Here is a 24,460-nt window from a genome sequence, read left to right as displayed (position 1 = left end):
TCACTAATCACTTATAAATTGTGCTTGGTGTTTTTTGTGCAAATAGATTGCAATTAAGCGATTCATAATTTAATACCTCATCTTGAACGAATTCATTGTCTGATTAAAAATGATCTATGGAGACTATACGTGACTTAAAACAACTTATTTGAAGAATTAATTAAGGCAACTACTTTATGCAACACATTTGTATTGGTTTTTATTACGTATAATCCGGGGAAATATTACAAGAGACAATTATTTTTAAATAGACAAAAACTATATTCAAGAACAAAAGTGCATCTTTTTCGTAAAATGACATGTTAGAAAATTAATTGTCTGTCCATTTTTGTTGCACTGCACGATTTGGTGATTCAATAAAAAAAATCTTACATATTAATACTTTACAAAAAGTAAAAGGAACAATCCTATAAGACGTGTCACGGTACTTTTCTATCCCAAATTCATGTACTTGTTTTTAAATGTAATATTTGTTATTCTCATCGGATTTTGTCTAATGCTAAGTCCGTTTCTGTGTGTGTTACATTTTAATGTTGTGTCGTTGTTCTTCTCTTATATTCAATGCGTGTCCCTCAGTTTGAGTTTGTTAACCCGATTTTGTTTTTTGTCCATCGATTTACGAGTTTTGAACAGCGGTATACATGTACTACTGTTGCCTTTATCTAAGCTTATATCCTAAAATATTGTCAGAGATCACTCTGTGATTTTTTTCAATCAATGTTAAATATGAATAGTTATGAATAGTATTACTGTGAAAACACTTACTGAAGTAGACCTTGTACTGATATACAGAATACTTTTTCATTGTGTAGTCTTATTTATCAAATAAGAATATAAAAGTACGCGTAATTCAGATCTTCTAGGGGTGAAACTAAATTTGAATATACGTTCGTACTGTAATTTTTAGGATGACAGTTTATATCTTAATAAGACTTTGTGCACTGTTATACCATAACTTACCCATGATTAATCGCAGCCAAACTTTAATTTATTCACAAAATGATCTGCGTCGGATAAAAATCGACATACCATACAAAATAGACCTAATTTCATGAATGTTCAGTTCTACGATAGCTAAGTTCAGTTCTACGATAGCTAAGTTCAGTTCTACGATAGCTAAGTTCAGTTCAGCATGTTTGTTGTATTTGTTTTTTGCTGTCTTTAGAAATTTTATCCTTTATCAGTTCATTTTACTATTTAATTTGCCGTTACTTTTCAATCTAAGATTGCATATAACAAAAATGCATTATTCATTTCATTTCATATCCGATGGGAGTCTTCTTTGTGATGATTACGTTTTTTTATATATTAATAGATTCACTAAATACAGTTTATATTTCGCAATTTAGTTAACAGTACTGATTTCATAGCTTATTTACGTTCGGTGGTCGTCAATGATTGGAAATATGTGTCGCGTTTAGAAGAATAAAAATGTAAATGTTCCATGTTAACATTGAAAATCATAAAAAAATCCATAATTTTATACATCAGACGCGCATTTTGTCTACAAAAGATCCTTGAGTGAAGATCAAATCATAAAAGGTTAAAAGGCCGAATAAGATACAGAGTTGAAGGGCATTGAAGATCGAGTCCCGAACGGTTTTTGTGCTAAATAGAGTTAAGATAATAACAGTGAACTGAAGAATAGTAAGGTCAGAACGCATGTACCGGTTACCACCAAATATATTTAATGATCATCACATATAATTACTTAAAAGATTGGGTTCAAAGTGTTTATTATTTGAAAAAATAGGATAAAACATAAACATACTGTTATTTTGTAATATAATTTTTAGTTTTAAAATGGAAGCTAATTGTATGACGGTAAGTATGTGAATATGTTTTTTTTATATATACAATATGAATTCCTTTGAATGTTTAGAAGTTTAAAGGAAGCAAATTATATGAAACTGTTTAAGGTAACAAACTGAATAGAATTATAGTAAAACAATTTGTATTTGATACTACATCACAATTGTTATATGTTAAGTACCTCTTTTCCTTAGAAATATTTCATAAAGCTGAAGGAGTAGCCATAATGAGTACATTAATGACAATATTTCATCTCTGTGTCGTATAAATATACAATAAACTGTTGTTGGACATCATAATGCTTTTGTAACATTTGCATTTTGATGACTGTTTATTGTAGTGTAATACAATATAATTTTTCTGGGCTACTCCAATCAAGACTTAAATTGTAACATCACAGATACATAGGCTTCGAAGGAGATATAAATCAAAATAACGCATTAGATAATATCTCCCGACTGTACGATGGAGATTGAAATCAAGATGAAAATCTTTTGTACAAGTTCCTCAATATTATACCAAAGTTAATTACATCATTTTCATATGTTATTTCAAACCATTTTTGTGACGTCTATGTAAAACACAATAACCCATTCATTTTACTTGTTTTAATTACATAGGAAATGTTGTATTCCCTTAGTGCAGATAGTAACGAGCTATGGTCGAATTATTTACAATTGATAGAAAACAAGACATTAGTCATTCTTTAAAACAGCGCACCATATATTTTACATGCATTTTTAACAATGCTTTGGTTGCTTGTAATGATAATAATCAAATTTAAATGTAACTGTAATGAAAAATGTAAAAAATAAGAAAGATATCGGTTTTGAAATAAGGATAATTTTTCAACTGATTTGTATTAAATATTAACGTTTATTTACATAAAATATGATATGCTTCTGTAAATACGACATCAAACGGAGGATCAATATTGCATACCATGAACTTAACACAAATGGGCTTTAGGGAATACACAGAAGCACTTTGTTTATATATCAAAATATACATTATTAAATTCACATTAATGTCTCAAACCAACAAGTGGCATTATAAATGTTGGGCTAAGTAAGAGTGAAATGAAATGTATATATGTCATAAGTAAATATATTCGTCCCCAATATTTGTTAGAATTTTTTAATTTAAAGAACATATTATCATCTAACAGATAATGTTTTGTTATGTCTATATGATATTGTAGAAATCCATCGTAGTGTATAAAAAGATATAAAATACATCTGCTATATGGCCACAACAAATCTTCTATCGGATTTATCGACAGAAAAACTTTATCGCGCTGAATCCTTACCTTCCCTAGGACATCGGAATTTTGAAAGGGCTGGAATCATCAGATTGCTCAAAGAAAATTCAAATTTATCACATCAAATGGATTTCTTGTGAAGACGTGAACCACTGTCAACGAAAATAGCATTACCTTGTCCAAAACCAAAATATAAGAATTAACAGTGAATGGACATAAACTAGGTTATTGCTGTAGAACCAGGCATAGTTTGTTATTTATCAATCGGTGGTACTGAAAGAAACACCACGTAAAGGTCATACTTCAACTTTAAATTCATAGTCTTTGAAAAATAAGTTTACACATTCATTGAGTCTGTAAACACATCAAGTTTTAAATATTAATTAGTATGTTATATCCAATTTTTTTCTCGAGATTTCTACAGCTACATACTCCGAAAATGATTATTCGTATCAATGAAAGAATTAAATAAAAAAGTTGAATAAATTGTGGTAACGTAATCTCTTTTTTTAAATATTTTACCAAATATTCAAATATTACGTTCATTCAAAATTACTTCGTTCCTACAGGCAGACGGGCATATAAGACAATTTATCAATGGACACATCAACAGGATAGGCAAAACTACCGTAACCGAAAAATGAACCATAGTAAACGAACTATGGGCTCTTGCCTTTACAATTTTGTATAGAGCAGCCACTGTGAAATTGAAATACCAATAAATAGCAAAAGACAATTATTGCAGTTTAAATTAAATTTATTTTAATTTGTTTCCCTTCGGTAAATAGTCTTGTTATTATTAAAATGTCTTGATTATTTAAAACAGCACTATCGTGAAGGTTACGGTAAATGTTATAACTTGTGTTTCTATTAAATGAAATTTAGACAGATGTCTACTCCGTTTGGTTATTAAGGTGGTACATAACACCACAGAGAGATAATTCTGTAAAGTCAGCTAAACGTTTAATCACGTTGTGTTGTTAAGGGAATATTAAGCTACTCAATGATCAAAACTAGTGCTTTTCAAACTGCTTTGTAACCAATGTAATTTTTCTGATAAAATGGTTGGTTGAAATTTTTTAATTTTTTATGTTTTTGTCAAAGGGTCGAAGTGAATGCTTTGCCAAAATTTTATGAAAATTAAATGAGCCAAATTAATTTTAGTGAAAGTGTTGGGTACCACCTTAACTGTGATAAATTGTAGAAAATTAAAGACAAACTCAAAGAATAAGTAGATGTTTTTCATTATAAGAATGACCTGCTTCTTCAAAAATCTTTAGCTCTAAGGACATAAAAAACTTCTCTTGTAATATAGCTACTCTAAAAGAAAAAAAACTTGCCTGAATCTAATATCATCAATGTGCTTGTTTTTTTGTTTTTTTAAATTCCCTATTTGTTGCATTTGGAGGACGTGTGATATAGACCTGACTGTAATCTTGGATAGTTGTTCTTTTGTTAATATATTTTGATAAATAAAATATACCTGTTTTGATGACCTTCTCAGAAGGAATAACTACAGCTGTCACATAGTCGGACATACATGCTAGTTCTTACTGTTAATATCAATGTTAAAAAAAACGTAATTTTGATATACCAATCTCGCAACAGACAGGATTCTACAATCATGGGGGCCAAAAGTCAAAATCAAAGTGATTATGATGTTTATGCACTATGCACACAATTGTTTATCAATCGGAGTGCTACATCATACAAAATCCATGTACCAAACATTAACCAAATTATTGTGCCTCATATCTTAACAAATTTTTAGAACATGATGCTGTTTGATTCTCAATTGTGGACCTTCTCTCTCTCTATATATATATACATTGCAACATTTAAGTAGCAGTTGCATGTGTAGCATATTTTTCCTAGTTTATTTCCTTGGCGAAGTATTGAAGCATAAAAGGACGCTTTAGAACAAAGAGTTCCGTGAGGAAGAGTTTTAACCACCACAAGTTGATTGACCGTTATTTTATATCGGTGTCACAGCTGGCCACGGTAGCATTCCGATTGTCGTTACATTACTCCCACCGCTTTCCATTGAAAATGTTCTCGCCAATGAGACTTTTAATTGAATATGTACCCACTATGCACAACATACAGTGTGACACATGTGTTCAACCATCCAGAATATCCGATATCATCCTTGGGAATTTAAGGTTTAGTCGTATTACGGTGGATTGAGAGTTACTAGCAGTGTTTTGGACTTGTATGTCATTTTACGTTTTGTTGCCATGACATCGTATATATTTTGTTATATTATATTTGTTATCGGTGCGCTTCTTTTTAACAACCGGATAATACAATGATTAGGGACTTTCAGTTTTAAAATGTTCCTCGAAGTTTAGTATTTTTGTGATTTTTCCTTTTTTCCCGAGGTAGACTGGTACAAGTAAGTTATCGAAGGGTATATTAATCGTGTACGAGTATCAAAAGAACACTCTCTACCAGAAACAAATGCCTTAGAAGCTTGCAATTATTCAAAAAGCATACATGTGTATATTCTTTTTCCATGATCATTTTAGCACTTTTATTAAATTTTCCAAATTATTGGTTTTTAAAGTTACTTTCTCTTCTTTATTTTATGATAAAAATAGATTTAAAAGTAAGAACCCATCACTCTATTATATCACATAGTCTGTTAATTATTGACTTATGCATTTGAATGTCCCTTTGGTATTTTTTGTCCCTCTTTTATGTATTTCTTGCTTATAAATTCTCTCTTATGATTTAAATTCAAGTAGTTAAAATTAACTCAAATAACAGCAAAAATAGACTGTAATTTAGATCTTGACGGTGATATCTAGATTTGAAACAATATCTTACAAAAAAAAACAATAATAGAATAAAAACAAAATCACACGAGATGTACTCTCAATTTAACAAATTACCTTTTTTAAAATAACATATATTAAACGGGTATATGGTATTTCAAATTAATTTGATCATCTCTCGAACTGTCAGAAATATGCAATATGTTACAACAATTCATTCTGTATTTTTCTAATTACAAATGTATATAAGTATCCGTCATATTGAAACTGGTTTTGTTACAACAAACCTTAAAACAAATTCCAATGCCATACAATGATAAATAGTTATTAATATCCTTGTCATTATTTCATAGAAATTTGTCGTATTTGCAATACTTTCACATTTCCTTATTTATTTCTACGACATGTCAAAAATAATATCAAAATGCAAGTGGAAAATTGTATGATGTTTGTCTCTGTTATTACGATTTTGTGTCAGTTCAGTTTTTTGATTATTATAGTGTACATGTATCATCTTTTAATTAATTTATCTAATGGCTGTGACCATGATCTTTAACGAGTTAATGGAGATTGATCGTTAAACATTTACCGAAGTTACAACTGCTTTAAAAAAACGTACATATCTTGTTTCCTTATTTTTGTACATAGTACACAACTCCATATGAATTATCAATTTGATATGTATGAAGGATTCCGAAGTAGAATAGTCCAGAAGAAAAGTTCAAACACCGGTAAAAAAACATAAGTTTCAGTTTCTGTTCGAATCTTTGATAGATGTTTGTCCAATCTTATACTAAAATAATTAAATTAAAGTGTTTTGTAGGGTCACGACTTGTCTGAAACTGAAACTGTTTAATAAAATTCCACAAATCTGAAGATAACAAATAATTTCCGCAGTTTTCAGTCCTGCCTTTGTCTGTTCATACTCGGCATAATGACGTTTTAAATATTCATATCTGTAGTCTGAAATTTTAAAATGTAAATGTCCTTTGGTTTTGTGATTCTTTGTTTACTGCTTGGTTTTGATTGTTATTGTATTATACCAGTTACAAATTTTTAAGGATAACAAAGCACAAGTGATTAAAATGGGTAACACATTTTTATTTAAAAGTCGATGTCGATTTTATTCATATAAAATATATCATTTGTAGGTATTGGACCCAACCCTTCAACCAAAGTTCTTACCCATACACTCCATAATAATGCGTTACAATCACCCAATATAATTAAGTTTTAATTTAAAATGCCTATCCAATAACAATGTTATCCTATTTTTTCTTGTATCTTGACAGTAAAAACAAGTCTTACTGAAATACGAGAAACAAAGTGTCATTATAACAAAACTCATGAGAACTTAAAACCGTCTGATGAACCCATACACGTTCTCACAATCACCTTACATTAATCATTTTGAGCAATATATTCCAATTCACAGTCAAATTAATCAGAAACTAGATCACAAGTTGTTAGGTTATGCCCGGTCAAGGTTTCTGGTTTGGGAAAGTCCTGATAGAATATCAATAGATATTAGTTTGTTAATTATTATTAAGAATGTGTCAATAAACAAATAAACTTTCAAAATGAAGCAATATTTGAATTTAATCGAGAGACATACATGTTCAAATCGTTATCCATAACAATACAACAAAAGAATTTTGACCGCATCCTAAACAAAGTGTTATGCATTGTTTAAATAACTATCTTCATGGAAAGACTGCCTGTTTTTGTTAAAAAAATTTCCAGAATTAATGACATTACTGTAAAGAAATAACTTCTTTCAAACATAGCATATGCTGTAATTTGTACATGCAAGCTCAGAATATGTTGAATACTTACCATATTATATGTCTAAGTTAAATACATACATTATGTTTTATTTGGTACTTTCAAATAAAAAAAATTACAAAATGAATTCCTACATCCACAGTGTCTTCATAACATCATACTATTTTTCACAGACTATGACACACCATCGTTGCCTGAGACATGTAGAGCGATATTTATTGATATTTTTATGACAGCTCATTTAAAATTATAGTGAGACATGTGACAGTAAATTAATAAATTTTGTAAAATTTCAGGAATCAGTCTTGAATGTTACAGCCTGTATTATCTTTTACAAATGTGTTACAATTATTAACTTGAAAATTTGATAGAAAAAGTTTACATTGTTATTAACTTACCAATTTATCACATCTTCAATGCAATGCTGATACATTGGCACAAATCTGAAATGAAATTTAGATATACGTTTATACATGGCCATTGTTATATTATAGTTCGTTTTTGTACATGTGTTAGATTTTAGTGTTGTGTTTCAGTTGTGTCGTAGTTCTCCTCTTATATTTGATGTGTTTCCCTCAGTTTTAGTTTGTAACCCGGATTTTTTTTTTATCTGAATCGATTTATAAATTTCGAACTGCGGTATACTACTGCTGCCTTTATTTAAACAACTATACATAGATTATATTTGTGTTAACACATATATTACCCGAAAGGAAAATGTTAGTAAATAAAGGCAATGGTAGTATACCGTTTTTATAAAGTCAGTAATCGATTAAGCGATAAAGCAAATCGGGTCACACACTATATCCGAGGAAAAACAAAAACTACAAGTGAAAAAAAAAACCCAACGAATTAACAGAACCACAGAACTGCTACAAAAACACATCCACCATATATACATACAGTCTACTTCATAACAACTTCCATAACGATAGTAACACAGGGTATTTCTTATAGAAGTAAAAGTCGAAAGTTTGTCGGTTTAAGGAGTAGGTTCAGTAAGGCCCCATTTTGGCCCCAAAATATAAAATCGGAGCGTTTTTAATGAGTTAATCAGTTAATATCTTTCCCATAAACTTATTGAATCAAATGAAATTAAAACTTAAGTGTTTAAAAAGTTTATAAAATCTTTCGTCAGATGAACTTGAAATTTGAGGCCAAAATCGGCCCCTACCGGACCTACTCCTTTTAAATTATATACCTAATGAGTAGTCGTTTAGATTTGTAAAGAACGTTAGAACTCGTTGGTTTTATGAAGATGAAAAATAACCTTACCAGATCTTTAATACTTTAGATGTTAAACAAGTGTTTGTTTTTTGCGTTTTAGGAGTGGGGTAATAGCGTCAAATAAACGTCTGAACAGAACATATCTATTTAATTGCATCTCATATAAGAGTTTGTCAATAAGCAAACACATGTTATTATTTGAAATTCAATACCACTATTTGTTCGCCATTCTGACAATAGCATAACAACTAATGCTGCGTTTGATAAAATACACAAATGACCAATCGTCTCCAAAAAATGCATAAAAAGCAAAGTTATGCGTGTTTGAAAATACTACAACAGAAAGGATATGGATAAAACAATAGCATCCCCCGGTAGTGATAAACTTTAAACCAAAGTCACCAAAATGAAGATAATACACGAAATAAAGAGTGGATATCAATCAAGTAAATTCCGAAATCATGTAATTTGATCTCATATAAACTTTAGTGATAACTACTAAACATTCTGTAATAATATGAGCAAGACGATCTGTGTTGAAGACCGACTTTAACATATTACGGTTTACTTTTACAAATTGTAACTTGAAAGGAAAATTGCACGATTTGCACTCACACTAAATCTTCTTATATCTATTCGAAAAACGATACTATAAAAGAGACAAAACAGCATAAATATCCTGACAAAAGTTCACAAAAAGGGCTCTCAACTTAATTCGACACTCGTTATGAGAAAAATATCGACCCAAATTAAATTCAATAGAAGGTTATTAAAAACTGTATGTATTTATAACTTTCAAACGCTTTGGTTCTTTATATCAGTTACTATTCCCCAGTTATGGACTTTGTTTTTTTTTTTATTTTAAAAGCATGAATCTCAGTTTTTCTAACAAAATACCTGCATTTATAGATTTGATCATTGAATGATTTATATGTGCATTTCTTTAGACGAAGACATAGCAGTATTTTCTGAAATTACTCATAAGACAATTTTGAAAGCATGTTCGAAAGTGTGCGGATAATATGATATGACTAAATGCATTCCGCATCTTTAGAATATTTAAATGCAATAGTTTTCAAATAGACCTTTTATTTCGATTAATCAGAGAAACCAATTTACTATAAGAATAACCGATGTTTGAATCTGTATATCATGTATCAATTTCAAACATAAAGAAACTTCGACCACAATTCTGATAGAGTTGATCATATATAAAAAAAACTTGTATATAACATATTCATCATAAACTTGCAATCAGGAAATATTTTGGTTTTAATGATACTTTTTTTTATGTTATTTACATGATTATATAACTACATGATAGATATTACGTTTATCTATTACAAAGGGGGACATCTTCTGACAAAATAAAAGCATGTAGATTTCTAAAACGATAATCATTAGCTGCTCTACTTATTCAATGCATTAAAGAGTACACTAGTGTGAGGGATTTTGGAGGGTGCAGTTGAATAAAGAATAACAGAGGGTACATAACATAGAGAATAATACAAGGCAAAAACCATATCTTATGCCATATCATACCGAGATAACAATATCAGCCCGAGGGCCTTTAAGCCCGAGGGATTATATTGGTCGAGTTTTATACGCTTTATCATATATTCCAACAGGAGAGTATATATGCACCCGGGTTAACTTCAGTTCTACTTCGTCTTGTTTTAAAAGCTTTAAAAGAACTGCCCAATTAATCATCCGAAGCACCGGGGATACCTTACAATATGCGTGCTATTATTTTAAAAATATTTTGTTTATTGTGTGTTTTTTTTTGTGTGTTTTGTTTGGTATTTCATTGAGTTTTTTATCTAATGCATTGCATATGCCATAAAACTCTACGTTTGTGTCGTCATTGAATAAATTGCGTCACGCCCTAATAACCGTTCATTTAGGACCCATTTTGTGAAAAAATATTTCTTGAGAGGCTTGCATAAATTAAAACGATTCGGGGTGTGATAAAGGGTGTAATAAAGGGTATGGGTGTGATAAAGGGTATGATAAAGGGTAGGATAAAGGGTGCTATTTATCAAATATTCAAAACTACGTACTGTATTTACTTCTGAATATATGATAAATATCGATTCAGTATAACGGAGGGTAGAGTCGGGGAAATACTGAAGACAACAGGTGATAATTTAACTTATCCGTTGTCACTTATGAACAGATATTAAATAACGATCAGTGAAATTATGAACAGATATTAAATAACATTCAGTGATATGATGATAATATCCGTAAAAATCTTGTACGCAGACCTGTTAAATTAAGCAAATAAAGATAATGAATACAACCTACAGGATATAGTGTCAATTAACTATGAGATGTACATGATATATACTCAATGCATATGGCGTAGCTGGAATGATGTTACAGATAAATGGAAAGTTCACAATTTAGGAGCTGTAAATATCTATTTTGCCGTAGATTTTGTTTGTATAGACCTACATTGTCAAATGTTAATTGCACGTCCAAATTTGAGGCAGACTTAACTTTGTCTGTTGTAACCTTTATTTCAAATCCGATGAAATGAATGAGTTTATCGTGATGTCGATGTATCGATAAAGTACGTTTCAGTTATATTGTGTTTGAACCAGAACTAAATTGATTTGTCTTTTAGTGAATAAGATAGAAAAGTCAAATGTAATCTAACAGATTTTTGGAGTTTCAAAGTTTCAACATCTTATTCACTTCGCCCCTAGGATACATAGATTCACAACAACTTCAAGTTAAGAAAACAGTAGTTAACTAAAGTTTAAATCTCATAATTCAAATAAGACACTACAAATCATAGAAACACATCATATCAATCAAACAATTATTGATTGTGACCGTAATACTTATGGAGAGTCGATTTTCGTCGTTTATATTTTGTAACCCTATTGGAGCAGTTTGTCTATGTTTTTCTATGTTGTGTCTTTTGTACTATTATTTGTCTGTTTGTCTTTTTATCTTTGAGACATGGCGTTGTCAGTTTATTTTCGATTTATGAGTTTGGATGTCCCTATTGTATCTATCGCCCCCTTTTAAGTCTGTATTTTGTGAGAGAAAAAAAAACACGAGCGAATCGCAACACTATACGATATATCAGAGGGTCTTTATTGTTTAATAATAAGATGTTGTCAATTGCACGCTTGTCATTGATTCTGGTTGACTGCAATATATATATCAATATTGAAAAACAAGGTTATGATATGAAGCAGACTAACTTATTTCGACAGTGATGTCAAGTTGACTTATATATATGAGACTCAAAAACTCACTGCAATGAGGATATTTTAAAGTAAAAGGATTCTCAAAAGTATAAGGATTTATATGTGGAGTCATTAAATTCAACACTGTATTAACATTATTTAACTCGACAAAAAGGGTTAATTTTTTTTTACGACGCTGGAGATTTTAAAAATTGTTATCTCTGTTTGGACTTCATACCTACACACCACAGGGTCCAATACAAAAGTTAACGTCTAACGATTGCATTGATTAGCTTCACAAAGCAAACGTTGCTGTATAACGAAGATAGTACGTCAAAAGGTCGGGTCAATGTAGTAGCAGATTCCCATAGAGCGATAAGTTCTATGGGTTGTCTGATAGTGGTTTCAATAATAAATATTTCCTTCGTAAATTAAAACCATTGCTCTTTAGAACATTTATTTTCTTCAGTGTCTACCTTTAGGAAAATGATTAATAATAAATTTGTCAATATCGAACCTGGGAAATATGTTACTATTTCGTTTTGGTTTGTAAAAGTACACTCAGATATCTTAACGGTTAGAACACTACTAAGCTTCATATCTGTTGAAAGGTCAGACCCAAACGACTACGCTTCAATCTTTCAAGAATGTTTTATTTATGTCAGAGAGTTTTATTTTGGATAAGCAGTTAATTTCCTGCATTCGTCATTTTATAACAAAAATAACTGATCGTCAAGTCGAGTTGCGTGTATTTATTTTACGGAAATAAAGTCCATTGATGTTTTTTTTTATAGAACGTAGAAAACGAAGAACTTTATAAATCTTTTTTTAGTTAATCAACTACTTATCCAAATGTTTAATTATCTCAACTCTAGTGGTTCAACGTAAATTTAAGTTATATATATGGATCTAAGTTCGCCTTTATCTAGCATAATGATATGACAAAAAATAATAATTGTTTCTAATTTTACGTTCAACCAATTATAAAATTTAAATTGCGAGACACTCAGTATTATGCATAGAACTTCACTAAGATGTTCACTGATGCCAAATTCTTTAGCTGTATATCACTAACCAGTAGACTGTTGTCCATTCGATATCGCTGATCTCTAAATATTTGTTTTGATCAGGCCTGTAAAGCATATAAACTTATAGGTTTTGCTCATTGTTGAAGATCAATAGTTTTTCGTCCTTGGTTTTTTGTCAATAAATTCGTAGTCACCATATATCCTTGTTTGTATACCGCTGTGTTATCTTATATGGTCAACCTTGTATTTATGCATAATATTGACAAATATTTCTACGCGATTAAGAAATCTAAAGTTGATATTGTGATAATGATAAAATACAGATAACTCATTATTAAAAGCCGTATGCATAATCTTGAATAGGTTGAAACCCAGTTGATAACATTTGTCGAATGCGACAACTCTAGGGAAGAAAAACTGAGAATCGGTTTCCATAGCGTCATGAACACGCTATCATTAAGTCGACGTTCAACGCTTTCAGCTTAATCCTTATAAGGTTGTAGTAACTTCTTATTTACAATCACATTAAGGAGACATTTCTAGTCCTGTTTTCTAGGAACGTTAATGATTGAGTTCCTCTTACTAATATCTTGCTTTACCTAGCTCCAAGTTTCGCATTGTATGTACATCCTATATTTTTTTTTAGATCTATTTCATAATTTGTAATTGATTGTATACTTGATAGATTAGTGTGAATGCTACATCCATCAGTTTTTCATTTTCAGATGCGGTTAAAAAAGTTGTAATTGCGTGCACAATTTCAATTAAATTTGTAAAACTGCCCAATTACGTATACTTTGTCTTAGCAGTGCGGCAGATACAGTCTTACACAATCTGATAAAACCAACAGATATGTAGTCTTAATAACACTGACAAAAATTGAAAACAACACGTTTAATAATTTCTTGTGTCCGAAGCGATTTTCTGCATTTACCTTCATCAGGAACGCTCAAAGCCAAATATTTGAAATCCAAAGATGTATAATTACCGGAAATCGTTGAAGAGCTATATGTCAAAAATACCTAAAATAAATGGCCAAATTCATCTAAAGCCACCTTTGCCTGAGGGAGTTGAAACCTTAGTTTCATAATAAATTCAAAATTTATAAACGGACAATTTTAGTAAAGTGTGTTAAATTATGTCAGTACCGAAGCACTGACTGCTGAGCTGATAATACCCTCTGGGACTGATAGTCCACCAGCAGAGGTATCGTCCTATTGATGTAAAAAATTGAACGTATTATCCACTTCAATATCTATATGATAACGTAAGTCAAGATACTAGTGTTGTTTTTTAATCGACATTTAAATACGTTAATGCTCAAAGTAGTAAAGAATAATGCAACATCATTTTAAAAATGTTTCATGTTTAGTGAGTATTAATCGCAATGATACCTTTGAAAAGTCTTCTCAAAATGGTAGTTTTTTGTTCTGACTTTATATTACTGATTATATAAGAGGACCCTAAATACACGTCTTGTATATAAATCATATTCCAGGTATCCTTTATTGTAAGCTTATATACCGAGTGCCAATGAAAACGCAAAACTTTTGTTTTTCGAAAAAATCAGATAATTTTTATTTTATTTATATGATAACTTTGTATAGTTGGTTGAAAATGAGTTTTAAGACAATTGTCGACAACTTTACGATTGAGTGATTTTAGGAACAAATGCGAAGTAAGAGTAATTTTGAACGGACATAAACCGAGTTCACCTCTTTTCATCATACGCACCATTTTCACGATTTGTTTTATTTAAAGCTTGGTTTATGTCATGAATTTTCCCGCCCTTATTGTTAAGAAATTGCAATAAACTTCTGAGTAAATGCTAGAACTTTCTGACAACCAGCGACATGCAGTTTTGGGCATGATCAACTGAAGCCTTTCACAGCATTCAATTGCGAGAAGACTGAAGTTGTAACCTCTACAATAATCCAAATCATCCACAAACTCAACCAAATGGATCATTTAATGATAAGCCACATCCCGGGGTACAAAAATCAAGAAACGCTTAGCAAGACCGATACATTTGGTCTTTAACATATCCGATATTGACTCTGATGGCTGTCCAAAGATCACTCGAGTTCATTATTGGTCACGGTAGAACCTTTGGAACAATTTCAGTAAAGAACCATTTGCGCAGAAATTGGTAAAGAGCACCATATTCTTCAATTTAAAAGGCCGTCTGGCGTAAACATCGAATTTTGTAGACCAAAAATCATTCATTATGTACCAAAACCGTTAGTGGTGGTTAAAGTCAGCTTTGGTTTGCGGGACAAGCGGAATAACATTTCTCGGGATCACATTAAATGTCCAGGATGATCAATTCCACGGCGCTGTCGAGATTGCGCTGCACCACGGGGTTGTAACATTTTTTGTTAGGACTGTGAGTTGATGATTCGACATTGGACGTTTCCTTTACCTATTGCGCCCGAAAGATGACAATGAAACATATTTGTTTGATTTCGATCTATTGTTAAAATTGTTATTTTTCAAGAACAATTTAGTTTAAAAGATTGTCATTTATAATATAAATTTTATTTTTGAAAAACCAAGTGTAGCGTTTTTATTGGCACTCAGTATATAATATAAGCTGGAATTCATGTCATATTTTTAATTAATGCTATTAAACATTGTAGTATCTTCAAATGCCTCAACCGAAATCAGTAAATCTGATAAATATACATTTTACAAGACATTGGTAGTTTGAAGCTACGGACTGATATGCATGCTGTTGGCAGAATATCAGTAATACAGAAAAATAAACACAGATTGATTTAATGCGAATATGATGCTACGTTGAATACAGTCCAAGATATAATATCTGGTAATGAATGTGAGATTATATATCCTGAGAGGCATCGTTACTTTGAAACTGAATCCTACTTATATAAAGCTGAGGTTTTGCACGTCGTAAAAGCGAGATAGACCCAACACTCTCATTTCCAAGAAAGCTTTCAGAATAGAAAGAAAAAGTAAATAAATAGGACTGTGAGGCTTTAACAGGTTTGATAGATTAAACACGTGTCCGAAATTGCAGTATTTGAAAAATGTAGGACAGCGTATGCTTTAGATAGATTTTCGATGTGTATATTTGTTACAATTTTTACTTAGTAATTATTTCGTGACTTGCGAGTGAGGTTCTAGGGAAACGTGTCTTGTTTAAATTCACAAGTCTTTACTCGTCTAACATGAAAAGATAAATAAACAGTTATTGTTCTGTAAAGATACGCTTTTCATTTGTAGTAAATCCTTCTCCAGCATTCCAATCTCAACAGTATCGTAATAATCTATTTCAGACATGAAGAAGATCTTAATTGAAACGACTTTGACTATATATGCATACAATGCAGCTATATATCAGCCATATTAACCGCTATAACGTTTTTATGCACTGTTCGTAACGGATTTATCTCACATTAAATTGCTTAGTTGAAAAAAAAAGATTCTAAAAACACAAAATCGGCGATTTGTTTAAATATTTTGTAAAATACAATTAAACACCAAGTTTTCTTTATATAAATAAGCAGTCTAAACAAGAAATTGCTAATCTGTCTCCATATTTGCACATTTCGGCCAATAACTCGACCTATTGTGTACTGCGGTTGTACAATCCAAAATGGCGGTATATCATGAATCTACATTAAAATGTTCCAAAGATAGCAAAAACATTAGATCAAGCACGATTTGATAAAAATTATTTTAGTTATACGGTGACATCATATATGATGACCAGTTCGTAACATGGTTTTTGTTATCGACATAGTACATGTTTGTATTTTTTAGGTTTACATTCCATCAAAAATATGCCTTGCAGTGAAAATGTACACAAGAAACAGAATTTTTCTAAAGTATGATCAGAAAGCTGTTCTTATTGACAGTCGAACTTTTATTGACTTTCTTTAAAAATAAAAGAATTAACAAATTTTACTTCAAGATTATCCAATAATTAAACAAAAATCATAAAATTGAATATACTATTCGTCCTCAAATTACTATGAGAGACATGTGTGTGGGACACCCCCCAAATAAAGGTATTTTTTTCAGAAACATACCCTATTTTTAAGAATTATAATCCTTTGCCTGTAGAAATGATTTGAACATGAAGAATATGGCATTTCCTTCTTAAATGAAAGAAATAATAAAAAAAAAATGGCGGGCTGTCATAATTGAAAGTGTTCCTTAAAGTTCATATCCATCAGAAATTACCTGATAAATGATAGAGTCATGTTGGTAATAATTACAAGACATTATTCGATAAGACAATATAAATTGCAGCTACCATCGCAATTACAAAACAGCATCATCTATCTAAATTTGATTTACTTAATTCGTGAATCTGTTCAATCTAATTCACACTGCTGGCACTGCAGTCTCGTCGTTATCATGAAGCTTGCTACGAAAGAATTTCAGTTGGTTTATTCTACGTTTAAACAAAGAGGCACTTTAAGAAAAAAAGAGATATAACTTAGACAATCTGCAAAACACCCTGAGTTAGCTGTACTCTAATATAAATGTTATCTTGCAAGAGCATTGACTGAAACTATCATTATGTCACTTCCTCGATGATATTCACAATTATGTCTTAGTTTGTTAAATGATTATCTTCAGTTTTACGAAATTGATAGCAGAGCAAGGTTAAAAATCATTAAACGAGGTTAGTGTTATCAAATAATTTTACTATGAAGCATATCTAAATCATCCTACCTTTTTAAATCCTATAAATCATTTTTAGTACAAAAACAAAAGAATTTTTGAAAGCTCAAGTTAACTTCAGATAAAAAAGGGTTTAAACTATGAAAATGGTTTGTGCTTGCACTCAATCAAAACATAAGTTTAAAAGCAAAATGAGATACAAAAATTAGACGAGTACCAACTAGACGCCAAATATTCGGAAGAAATCGATTTTTTGTCACCGTATGTCGACCTTCATCACATTTTATAAAAACTAAAATGTGGAATAAGGGTGATACCATAAGGCCTTCAACAATTAGCAACACCCATTCAAAATACTAGCTCCGAAAGGCTCTACAATGGCAAATTTAAAACAATGCACATGAGAAAACTAACAATATAATTCAGCCAAACAACTACAAATGAAACCTATGTGATAAACAGAAACTAACGATAATCACTGATTCTTGACTAGGGGTAGGAACATACAGAATGTTGCTGCAATAAACTATTAGCAGATCCCTAATCTCCCTAACAACGCAATTACATGCTCCTGACTTTACACAATTATATATAGAATGTATTGTGGTTTAACATGTTTTCGCAAGCCAATCCTTTCTCATTACTTAAGACAAGGATGTTATACAACAATATAAGAACAAAGTATTAAAACCAGCTGACAATTACTTCAGTGATCAGATTGATACACTGCGCAACAACTAACAAAAATAATAAAGACACAAAGTACATATCTAAAAGTACTTGCAACTTCTTTTTAAAGACAACAGACCGCCAAGGACAATTTATTGAAAAATCTAGTGACTTTAACGAAAAGACATCGTTAACAGTCAATGATATTGTGCAATGTCAAAACTAAAGTTATCAACAGAATGTATGACCATGAGTATTCATAGTTGTACTGCAATCACACACAGTTATGTTTGATTTATGTATCACAACAATCGATATTGATATCATTTAAAACAATATTTTGGGATATATTTACAGTGCTAAATTGGTTTATAATTAGCATTTAAAATAAGTCTATTTAAATGATAGATAATTTGTTTTGGATCGTATCTAAACTTATTGGTTAAATAAAGAACATCATGAAAATTTAGATTTACTCTCCCGTTTTGCAATACGTGTTTTACGGGTACAGCCAAAACTTAAAAAAAACAACCTTTGTTTACATTGAAATGATTTGGCAGAGGTTTAATATGATGTTACGAAATTTATTACTTAATAATGTACCAGTAGTACAAAGATAACGTTCATCGAAATTCAAAACATTAATACGGGCATGGGTAAAGATAGAAAGTTACGATATTTGAACAATGCATAACAGAGCAATAGCTGACAATAGGGAACCGAAACCAAGCCTTTTATGGTAAATTGTTTCGAATAAATTCTGCTGTAAAACTAGAATACCTACGAATTAACCGTTTTTGCTGTTTATATTTCCAATTTTTTAGTTTGTTAAAACAAAACACAAAACAAAAAAAAACCTGGCAAGTGAAATTACGTATATCAATGTCATTTCAATAGGTAACGGCGAAGACAACAATCCCGAATGAAAAATCTAAAGATCTATTAAAAACGAAATCGATTCGTATATTTGATTTGTTTATCAATGAACAGTTAAAATACTTATTAATGATGACGAAAGCACATTATAGACAACATACAGATAAATGGAGGGAAACTGTGTAAAAGATCCGATTTCGAAACCAATTAAAATGTTCTAATATAAAATATATTTGGTGCAAAAATCATTTCCTGTAATTCTCTATCGGGGAGACATACAAATTGAAATACACCGGTTAAAAAATAAGCATATACATTATTATGTTTGTTTAAATGGTATAATTAATGACAAAAAATATTGCAAACCTCCCAGCTTTTGATTTTTATCAAGCTTGTTTATGAATCGAAAGGTGAATTCATATAAGCTTTATGTTAATGACAAAATAAAAAGGCACAAGCAGTGAAATTAAATGATTATCAAAAATATTCCGTCAATTCTTTTTTCATATCTGACTGTACTACTTAACAAATAAACTCGTCATAGATACTAGAATTTTCATATAGTATTTGCGCCTGACGCGTGTATCGTCTACAAAAGACTCATCAGTGACGCTCGAATCCAAAATATTAATAATGAACAAACTCATACAGTACAATCCGCTTTAAAATTATTCAGTGTGACATTGTTGAAACTAGTTAATAAAAAGCAAAATCGAACGACAATTACTGTTTAACAGCCCTCTCACTTGTGACTGCTCGACAATTTCCTAGCCACGTAGCACAAAGCAAATGACAGTTTCCGGACTAATGTGTCAATCAGTTGGCATCCAACGTATTAAGTGTAAAGGTCAGGCGCGTAGCTGCCTTTACGCAAAAAATCATTTGCTTGCACATGTTTTTCCCAAAAAAAAAAAAAAAAAAATCCTGAAATTGAAGTTTAAGTTTAAGTCTTACATGCAGTATTAAAATTTAATTATACAGGCTCAATAAAATCACCTTGAAAACATCTTAGATTTATTTCCCTTACTTATAAGTCAAGACTTAAAAGAAGCCGTTCGATTTCGTATTCCCATTGTCATTTCGTCCAAAAGACTATTGATTCAACTAGGGTATCTGCGTTACAAATGACCTTCTACCGTTGTCGTAGAAACCTCTCATTTGATTTTAAAATGACCCTCGTGAGAAACACCACGGGTGTCTTGCAAGAAGCAGGACCTGCTTACCTTCGGAGCACCGGAGGTCGCCACATTTTTTCGGGGTCCGTGTTTTTCATCTGTAGTTAGTTTACAATGTTGAAAGTTTTTGCTTGTCATTTTGTGTCTTATCTGTTCCCGGGTTTCCAAATTACGAAACCCACTAGGATGTTACTATCGTTTCTTGAAATATGGTATAGTAAGAAACAGATAGGGTATTTATCATTTTCATCATAAAATGGTCCAAAAACATTTTCGCCTCGTTTCGCTCGGCTCAAAAAAATGATATATGCTTGCACTTTATTTCAACTCAGCTACGCCCCTGAAGGTGATCATAAACAGTCTACAAAAACTAGTTAACCTTTTTCAATTCCAAAATAGCAGTAAATAGTATTAATTACTTAAAATATAGACCGATCTGTACTGAGTTGTTCCATAAACATTAGATGATTAAAAATAATCCTATAAATTACAAGTATAGGAAGGTTATTCAGCCATGTGGTTTCATTCAAGAACCATTAGTAAAATGAGTTTAATATGTGATCGTGTTTGTTATACGTAATTTTAAAATTATTTCCCTTGGTTTCTGTTTGATACCGTAATTGATTAATGAGATTAAAACATCGGTTACCTACTGTATTAATATTCTTAATCATGTTACTTGATTTTTTACTTTACAAATCCAGCGCAGTGAAAGACGTACAAGTATGTTACTATACACTTTAGTCTTAATCCAAACTATTTTAATTAGCACGTATACTATCATTTTTTTCATAATCGTTCCGAGTTTCATATTTCGAAAGTCATGAAAACGATTCACATGTTTCAAAAGTTTGTTTCCAAATTGGAATCATATAACATTATCGATATTGTCAGTAAGCTAAAGAAATAAAGATAATTTGGTATGATGTTGCCTGGCATCTGAATTTGTGTTTTGGCTGTGGTAATTATTATGTAAGTAGGCTCATACTTCTCTCATGAGAGACTACATTAATATCAATGTATTCTTTAAGTTATGTAAATGTGTAAACCATTGAGAGTGTATCTCGTTGGAAATTTTAATAGTTGATTGGTATTTTTGAAATACTAAGGATTAACTACACAAGGAACTGTATCTATATTTTATTAACCCGTCAACATTATAAGCCCTCAATGCTATATAAAGTCGTACTTTATTTGGCCTTTACACTTTTTCATTGTCATTTTATTATAAGAACTCGCGTCTTGAGTACACAAATTGTAGTAATAGTATCTATGATAGGTTTCATTTTATCAATTAATATAATTGATACGAAATACAGTTCGAAAGGAGGAGATAACCATTGAAGGCTTGGTACAGGAAAATTGAGTACTCAGTAGATATAACCGCTAGTCCTTAAAGTGTCATTGAAGTCTGCAATAAGTGGTGACTATGTTTTTGTTAAAATCAGACACATTTTAAAACATACTTGGTTCAAACCAACACCGTATCAATCAACTGTAGTATAAAAATGCAATTATTTTAGATCAAGCTAGTATTATCTATCTCAGTTGGCTATAAACGTATACAATATTTTATACCAACTTTATAAGGTTGATTGCAAGAAAGAAGTTTTTGTTGATTGATAGTTGATAGATTGATACATCTACCTCCTCATATTATGTACACAAACTTATATACGGTAATACATAAAGATATAACACGTCTGGAAAAAAACATGTTCACCAAAAAAAGCATGTTCACCCCGAGAGATAACAATCACTGGCACAGTGATCAATTGACAGTCAGAAATCATGTAAAAGCAAATGCATTTATAAGTGTAAGCGATAAAGTCGCTACACACGTCTGGCAGTTGATTTCGTCTTGCTTTTGTTGACCGTTATCAGGTGAAAACGTATTAAGTGATACCTTATATATTTCCCCCTCGGGACATTATTCTTAAGACAATGTCTTTGATACAATAATCAGTATCATACGTTTAGGAATTTATCGAATTCAATATTGAAATAAGTCGGTTGCCTTGAGTAAGTTTCTCAGAGCTATCAGTTTCTAGCTGTTAGTAAACATCTCTTTTGTTGGTTATATTCTATTATGACTTGTTTTGTCATCGTGTTCAGACAACAAATTTAAATGAAGAGGTTTGTGGAGGACGGATCAAATTCAAAATATAAGGTAAATAGGACTCGGATGAACAGAACTTCAATCTTAACTGAACCTTGTTATGTCAGGAAATCGATCTAGTTTATGTTCCTGTATGAATTTACTTTTTCGCATTACTCATAGAACAAGAAATGCAAATGTGTCTTAGTGAATATATATTCAATTTATAACGCAAAAAAACATGACTTTATTATGTCAAAACCGACTTCAGAAACTGATATTATAAGATACCTGTAAATAACATGAACACAATGAGTTTTAACAAAAATTGTGATATAAATGTTATCTCTAGTTTCAATTAAAATTCGTTGATTAGATTCTGAAGAGAAAAATCAATTAAAACTTAATAAGTAATTGAGTATTCAATTCTGAATTCGGAAGAATTGAACCTGAAACGAACCGCTAATCTTTTCAAAATATTTTTAAGATGTATCGTATGTATCCTCCTACGAGGCGTATGTGATAAAATATCGTTATCAAGTGAAAATCAAGAAGTTCTTTGATATATCAAATCAACAATGTATTTTTATTTAATCATTCGAAAAACATTGTTTTGCCTTCCAAGTTACACTTTCAAGTTGCTTGGTTATCTAACTAAAATGTAAATGCGATAAACGTTTTATCCTAGTAATCTTAAATGTTATTAGTCATATTTTAAGTTGTAACATATGTAATTGTAGAATAACAAGACGTATTTGACAGTACAACAGATGATATACATACCATCCACAAACTCACCTACAAACATACAAACAAACACAACAGTATCTAACACCACATGGCCAAGGCACCAAGCTGACTTTGTACACACACGTTTATGTACGCAATAACCTCCTCTATGAAACTAAGCTATATTGACTGTCATGTATGTGTGTTCAACAAGCTATGCAAACAGGTTAAACTAAAACCATCTTCGGCAAATACTTTTATCAAATCAGAAATATTACAATAGTTTATAGGTCGTTAAGTTGATTGTTAAAGTCGAACGTTTCGTTTTGTCAGGATTTATAGAATTCCACTTTTTCTTATTTACTTCGGAGGTCAGTTCTGTTGTTTATACTTAGATTGCAAATCTAGGCCATGTATCTTTATAGTTCAAAAAGATACAATTAAAACCAACAGTGCAGCTACCAATAGGTTACCGATTTTGAACTTTGCAATGCTTAGAAACTTCCGAATGCCTCTCACATGATATAATTGTTCTAAATTAACTATGTTAACGTAATATTGACAATGTCAACCGATGTATTATTACTGATCATGTCAATTTGTTGTTTTTAGATTGCATTGTCAGAAGCCGTTTTTAATGTTACTAGCTATTAAAGTTATCATATGACGGGTTTATCTGCAAAGCAGGAAATACTTATTATGTTGACACTTTTACTTCGTTTCAAATGTATCCGATTTTGTATCCCTGCACTTATAAAACAATAATTACCTGTTATAAAGTGTGTGCAATATACATTAACCTCAATTTACTTTCTTTAGCATAAAATTGGCTCCGGTAGTGACAATATAATTAAAAACTTAATTCAAAACTGTCATGTTTGGGGCCTTTATAGCTTGCTCTTCGGTGTGAGCCAATGCGTGTTGAAGATCGTACTTCGACTTATATTGATTAACTTTTATTAATTGTGAATACGAAGGAGAGTTGTCTCATTGGCACTCATACCTCATCACATTATTTTATTTGAAAATACATTTGAATTTAAAATGATAACCATATTATCAATGATATGCTGAAGATTTGAAAGCTATACATATTCTTTGGAATTTATTACTTTCTATGAATTCCGCTTGTATTTATTATGTGTCACATCTTCTCGAAATTAA

The 24,460-nt window shown here is 30.9% G+C and overlaps 1 protein-coding gene across 2 annotated transcripts in view; it reads right to left on the bottom strand.

The window, feature by feature from the left end:
- The window catches only part of LOC139493449 (growth hormone secretagogue receptor type 1-like), a 321,528-nt gene that overhangs the window by 130,177 nt on the left and 166,891 nt on the right, over positions 1 to 24,460 (bottom strand). For both annotated transcript variants that reach the window (XM_071281851.1, XM_071281853.1), the window contains one exon: positions 8,034 to 8,078. The gene's annotated coding sequence lies outside the window, so the exon portion shown is untranslated. The remainder of the gene's footprint in view (positions 1 to 8,033; positions 8,079 to 24,460) is intronic.

This window comes from Mytilus edulis, chromosome 10 (genome assembly GCF_963676685.1).
Source record: "Mytilus edulis chromosome 10, xbMytEdul2.2, whole genome shotgun sequence".
NCBI lineage: Eukaryota > Metazoa > Mollusca > Bivalvia > Mytilida > Mytilidae > Mytilus > Mytilus edulis.
Note: the sequence above shows the minus strand (reverse complement) of the source record. Positions and strands in the feature narration are given on the sequence as shown.